Raw genomic sequence first — 7,307 nt, 5'->3', positions numbered from 1 at the left:
TATATTTTTTGCCAATAATTAATTTCCAATATATTCTATTTTCCTGGTAAGTAGTAAACAGCTTCATAAGTTGCCACATGTTTATTCTTCAATCCCGAGCTGATGTATTGGGTGGGAATTTAGTAGGTTGGTTCTGAAGAGAAGACCCAGGACAAGCTAAGTTGTTCTAGTTGTTTTCAATTATTCATGCTCATTTATTATTATTGGTAAGTAAATTATAGAGAGACCCCCTGAAGGGAAGACAGACAGAAATTGGCCCTAAAGGTTTAAGCATTGGGCAATGGGCCAGGTTTTCTGTCTGTCTCTGGAGGCGAAGCCTTCATGTACACCTTTATTTTATTAATTATCCTTTTTAACTTGTTCTCCTCTTTATACTTGTTATTCTCTGAATATAGCTTTTGTGTAGCTTATCAATGTTCACTACAGCTCCGCAACACAATGGACCTTCCATGTTTCACTGGCAGGAAGGATGCTTTTTGTAAGCGTTATTTTGTCATCTAGCTGCATTGCCAAAGAGCTCTTCCTAGAAGTGTGTAAATGAACTGCATGTGTAAAAAGGGCCATAACGTCACATTCATCTGAATAAGGTTTTCCAGGCGTTCCTCCGTCTGGATCCGCCCGCTGCACGGAGCGGGCAGACAGCGGTAATCATTGCGGATGGTTCGGGTTCGTACGAACCCCATCCGAACCAGGTTCGGACCATCCCTAATCCAGATATAACAATTTTTAGGATCCACCTTGCAGCACATGATGAAATTATATGCACATTTGATACCAGACACTTTCTAGAGCAGACATGTCAAACTGTGGCCCGCGGTGCCATTATTTTCGGCCCGCCATCACAGATTATAATATGGGAGGTCCGAACGGCCGCTCAGACCTCCCATATTATAATCTTGTAGGCCGCAGGCAGCTGGGGCTGCGGGAGGCTGGGGCCGCAGGAAGAGTGAGTCTATGGGGAAAGGCTGGCTACTCCATAAGAGGCTATGGGGGAGGGCTGGCTACTATAAACGAGACTTAGGGAGGGCTGGCTACTATAAACGAGACTTAGGGAGGGCTGGCTACTACATAAGAGGCTATGGGGGAGGGCGGGCTGCTACATAAGAGACTATGGGGGAGGGCTGGCTACTATAAACGAGACTTGGGGAGGGCTGGCTACTACATAAGAGGCTATGGGGGAGGGCTGGCTACTATAAACGAGACTTGGGGAGGGCTGGCTACTACTTAAGAGGCTATGGGGAAAGGCTGGCTACTTCCTAAGAGACTATGGAGGAGGGCTGGCTACTTTATAAGAGACCATGGGGGAGGGCTGGCTACTATATAAGAGGCTATGGGAAAAGGCTGGCTACTCGCTAAGAGGCAATGGGGGAGGGCTGGCTACTACATAAGAGACTATGGGGGAGGGCTGGCTACTTCATAAGAGACTATGGGGGAGGGCTGGCTACTTCATAAGAGACTATGGGGGGCTGGCTACTACATAAAAGACTATAAGAGAGAGCTGGCTACTCAATAAGAGACTATGTGAGAGGGCTGGCTACTCTATAGGAGACTATGGGGGAGGGCTGGCTACTCTATAGGAGACTATGGGGGAGGGCTGGCTACTCCATAAGAGGCTATGGGGAGGGCTGGCTACTATATGAGACTACAGGGGAGGGCTGGCTACTATATAAGAGACTATAGGGGAGGGCTGGCTACTATATATGAGACTATAGGGGAGGGCTGGCTACTATATATGAGACTTGGGGAGGGCTGGCTACTACATAAGAGGCTATGGGGAGGGCTGACTTCTGTGCAAGACTATGGGGGAGGGCTGACTTCTATATAAGACTATTGGGGAGGGCTGACTACTACATAAGAGGCTATAGGGAGGGCTGGCTACTATATAAGACTATTCGGGAGAGCTGGCCTCTATAAAATACACTATTGGGGAGGCCTGGCTTCTACATAAGAGACTATTGGGGGCTGGCTACTATATGGGGCACTACTGGTAGGGCAGGCTAATATATGGGACGTTTGGGGGGGAAGGTGACTATTATATGGGTCACCATTAGGAGGGCTGGCTACTTTATAGCTACTATAAGGGGCACCAATAGTAGGGCTAGCTACTATGTGGGGCAATATTGGGAGCGCTGGTTACTATGTGGGACACTTTTGGGGTGTAACCATGTCATAGCAATTTATCTTATCATTTATCATAGTGCACAGTGCTGGGGGATGCACACCACTGACAGTGCCAGGAACACCACACGCTAATCTGACAGTGCCAGGAGCGCCGCATGCCCTCTTCAATAAATATCAAGGTTGGCCCGCGACTTTGTCTAATTTTTTTATTTTGGCCCACTGTGTATTTGAGTTTGACACCCCTGTTCTAGAGCAACATAGAAATTCTATTAATGCAAATCTAATTGAAAGGTTAAAAAAGAGGTTGAAAAGAGGGACATGTATGAGGTAAAGAGGCACAGAGAGACGTGAGTCAAAAGTAGGGACTATCCCTCCAAAAGAGGGACACTTAGGAGCTATGCTGTTTGCCCTACCAGCTTACCCTGTGCTGAATCCTATTGGTGTCTCATGGCCCTCAAAACCAACCACCACTTATACTTATTCCACTTCAAGAGGTATCAGCCTCATAGTCCCTTTAACCCTTTGAGGACCAGGCCCAAAATGACCCAGTGGACCGCGCAAATTTTGATCTTAGTGTTTCCGTTTTTCCCTCCTCCCCTTCTAAGAGCTCCAGCACTCTCAGTTTTTTATCTACAAGGCCATGTAAGGACTTATTTGTTACAGGAATAGTTGTACTGTGTAATGGCGTCATTCATTTTACCATAACATGTACGATGGAATCCCAAATATATTATTTATGAAGATATAAATAGGTGAAATCGTAAATAAGAATGCAATATGGTAACGTTTGGGGGGTTCCTGTGTCTACGTAATGCACTATATGGTAAAAGCGACATGATACTATTACTCTATAGGTCAGTCCGAACACAACCATATGCAGGTTACACAGATTCTCTAATGTTATAAATTTTTTTAAATGAAATCCTTTTTTTTTGGCAATTAAATATTAATAAAATGGGACTATTGTGACGCTTATAACGGTTTTATTTTTTCACCTACGGGGCTGTATGGGGTATCATTTTTTCCGCCATGATCTCTAGTTTTTATTAATACCATATTTGTGAAGATCGGACGTTTTGATCGCTTTTTATAAAAAAAATTTTATATATAATGTAACATAAAATCGGTAATCCGCGCACTTTTTTCCCTCTTTTCGTGTACGCCGTTTACCGTTCGCAATGACGCTTGTTATATTTTAATAGATCAGACAATTACGCACGCTACGGTATATTATATGTTTATTTGTTTATTTATTTTTATATGTTTTATTTATATAATGGGAAAGGGGGGTGATTTCAACTTTTATTGGGGGAGGGGTTTTGGGGTAGTGTGTTAGTGTTTTTAACTTTTTTTTTTTTACACATTTGAAGTCCCTTTGGGGGACTTTTACATACATTAGTTTGATTTCTACACTGATGAATGCTATGCCATAGGCATAGCATTGATCAGTGTTATCGGTGATCTGCTCATTGAGCCTGCCTGTGCAGGCTCAGTGACCAGAGCGCCGATCGGACCGCACGGAGGCAGGTGAGAGACCTCCGGCAGTCCGTTTTACCGATCGGGAACCCCGCAGTCACACTGCGGGGGTCCCGATCAGTAAGTGACAGGGGACTCCGCTGCGACCGCGGCGTTTAAGGAGTTAATGACACGCGGCAGCGCGATCGCTGCAGCGTGTCATTACCGGTGAGGTCCCGGCTGCTCACTGCAGCCGGCCCCCACCTGCTATGAAGCGCGCTCCGCTCCGGAGCACGCTTCATAGCGGGAGAAACACCCAGGGCGTACAGTTACGCCCTAGGTCGTCTGGGGACAGACTTCCATGGCGTAACCCCTAGACGACCCAGGGCGTATAGTTAAGTGGACTGCTTGGGTAAAAGATCTGGGCTACTTAGTGTCCTCAAGAGAGGCCCAAAGTCAAACTGGTTCAGTGCCTTAAAGGGGTTGTCCAGCGAAAATCTTTTTCATTCAAATCAACTGGTGTCAGAAAGTTATAAAGATTTGTAATTTACTTCTATTAAAAAATCTCTGGTCTTCCCATACTCATTAGCTGCTGTATGTCCTGCAGGAAATGTTGTTTTATTTTCAGTCTGACATAGTGCTCTCTGCTGACATCTCTGGCCGAGACAGGAACTCTGTCTCGGCTTTCTATGAATCCCCATGAAAAACCTCAACTGCTCTGGACAGTTCCTGTCTCGGCCAGAGATGTCAGCAGAGAGCACTGTGTCAGACTGAAAATAAAACAACATTTCCTGCAGAACATACAGCAGCTAATAAGTATGGGAAGGCTTTAGATTTTTTTAAAAGAAATAAAAAATTACAAATCTATATAACTTTTAGACACCAGTTGATTTGAAAGAAAAAGATTTTCGCTGGACAACCCCTTTAATGAATACACACCTGCTGGTGTTGACATTTGTCACATTTCAAACAAACTTTAGTAAGGGTCTCTCATTAATTTTCCTTTTTCAACTATATTCTAGACCAGTGCTTCTCAAACTATTTCTACTGGAGCCTCACCCAACAGACCAAGGCAATGCCTGGGCCTCACCAGACTGACCAGGAGGGTGCCTGGGCCTCACCATATATGGTGAAAATCCATTTAAAAGCTGAAAATAATGCTAGGGCTACCTTTCACCCATCTCCCGAGCTCTATATAATAATAAACTAAGAACAAATTAATAAATAATGTTGCTAAAATGGAGATTTTGGAGGACTGTGCAGATCATATTTACCTATGTGAAAACTGGCTCCCCAGCTGGGCCTCACCAACATCTAGGGGGCGCCTCACTGGTAAGGCCCACCTCACAGTTTGAGAAGCACTGTTCTAGAAGGTTCTTGACTGCTCCATGAGTATTAAACATGTGGATAACAATTTACATTGTTGAAGAATGCCAAGGTAATAATAGTATCTGTATCTCAGACAGCTATCTTGTCTTTGTGCACAAGGAACAGTGAATAAGGGCATCAAAGTTGCTTTTCATTGGCTGATGAAAGTCATGTGATCACAGACACAGTGGGGAAGGACCAGTCTAATTTTTAATTAATTACAGGTTTGTTTAAAAATAAACTGAGGGGCCATTCATTATTTCCTGGCATTATTTTAAAATTTATATACAGTGGTGCCTTGGATTACGAGCATAATTTGTTCCGGGACCGTGCTTGTAATCCAAACCCACTCTTAAACCAAAGCAAATTTCCCCATAAGAAATCATAGAAATGCATACAATTGGTTCCACACCCCAAAAATAATGATTTTTTTTTAATTCTGAATAACATGTAAAACAAATGAAACAAACATTTAGAAACAGCTGAATATGTGATATTATAAGTTACTGTACAGTCATGGCCAAAAGTTTTGAGAATGATACAAATATTAGTTTTTACAAAGTCTACTGATTCAGTTTTTAAAATGGCAATTTGCATATACTCCAGAATGTTATAAAGAGTGATCAGCTTAACAGCAATTACTTGCAAAGTCAATATTTGCCTAGAAAATGAACTTTATCCCCCAAAACACATTTCAACATCATTGCAGCCCTGCCTTAAAAGGACCAGCTAACATCGTTTCAGTGATTGCTCCATTAACACGGGTGTGGGTGTTGATGAGGACAGGGCTGGAGATCAATCTGTCATGATTAGGTAAGAATGACACCACTAAACACTTTAAAAGAGGCTGGTGCTTGGCATCATTGTTTCTCTTCTGTTAACCATGTCCTCCAAGAGCAACTTCTCCCAACCGTCCAAGAGCAGTTTGGCGATTAACAATGCCTTTTGCAGCATGATGGAGCACCTTGCCATAAAGCAAAGTTGATAACTAAATGGCTCAGGGAACAAAACAGAGATTTTTCATCCATGGCCTGGAAACTCCCCAGATCTTAATCCTATTGAGAACTTGTGGTCAATCATCAAGAGACGGGTGGACAAACAAAAACCAACAAATTCTGACAAAATGCAAGCATTGATTGTGCAAGAATGGACTGCTATCAGTCAGGATTTGGTCCAGAAGTTGATTGAGAGCAGCCAGGGAGAATTGCAGAGGTCCTGAAGAAGAAGGGTCAACACTGCAAATATTGACTTGCTGCATTAACTCATTCTGTCAATATAAGCTTTTGTTACTCATAATATGATTTCAATTATATTTCTGTATGTGATAAAAACATCTGACAAACACATAAAAACCAGAGGGCGGCAGATCATGTGAAAATAGAATATTTATGTCATTCTCAAAACTTTTGGCCATGACTGTACAGTAATGGAGAGGATGGGAAACACAAGGGCTGACAGAGACTGCAGGGAGCATGAAGGAATGAGCAGGGCAGATGTGGGCATAGCACTCTCTGTCCGGGGAGAGAGGGGTTACAGCTATGGAGAGATTACCCCCACAGTCCTGTCCCCTGATGCAAGCCCCAGCCTGAAGTGGATCTGCTATGATTTAGAAGGTGAGGGAGACTTCCTGGGTCAGAGTACAGGGCTGTAGACCCCGCTATGCAGACCATGCCCCTCCCCTACTCGCCCTTCCACCCAGTACAGGGAGCTCTTAAACCAAGTCACAAATTTAAAAAAACTGTGAGCTCTTCTAGCAAAACGCTCTCAATCCAAGTTAATGTTGTTATTTTTGTGTCTTGTGTGTTATTTTGTGGCTTTTCTGTATCAAAGTTTCTGTATCAAGTTTATAGCACTTAAAGGAGTAGTCCCACTAACTGTAAAAATGGCAGGCAGGTGGGGGCAGGGCCGATTCTGGGGTTTCTGCCGCCTGAGGCAAACCTCAGGCGGCCGCCCCCTGACAACCCCCCCATCCCCCCCCGCCAACGTAACCGAATCACCCGCACCTGCACCCCGCCCCCCCCCCCCCCCCCCCCCCCCCCCCCCCGCCGTAACCGAATCACCCGCGCCTGGACGCCCCGCACCCCCCCCCCCCCGGGCCGGCCCTGCAGCCACTCACCTGTCCTGCAGCAGCCGTCCCGTCCCGCTCACCGCTGTCTCCCGACCCTGCAGCCGCTCACCTGTCCTGCCGCAGCCGTCCCGTCCCACCGCTGTTCCTTTCCGCGCTCCAGTGCCGTCAGTCAGCAGCTGTCATCGCCCTCCAGAGAGTCGCGGCCCCCGCTGACCACGGGCACTCACGACTCGCTGGAGGGCGATGACAGCTGCTGACTGACGGCGCGGGACAGCGGTAAGCGTTGGCGGCGGGA

Source organism: Dendropsophus ebraccatus, chromosome 12 (assembly GCF_027789765.1).
Source record: "Dendropsophus ebraccatus isolate aDenEbr1 chromosome 12, aDenEbr1.pat, whole genome shotgun sequence".
Classification (NCBI taxonomy): domain Eukaryota; kingdom Metazoa; phylum Chordata; class Amphibia; order Anura; family Hylidae; genus Dendropsophus; species Dendropsophus ebraccatus.
Note: the sequence above shows the minus strand (reverse complement) of the source record.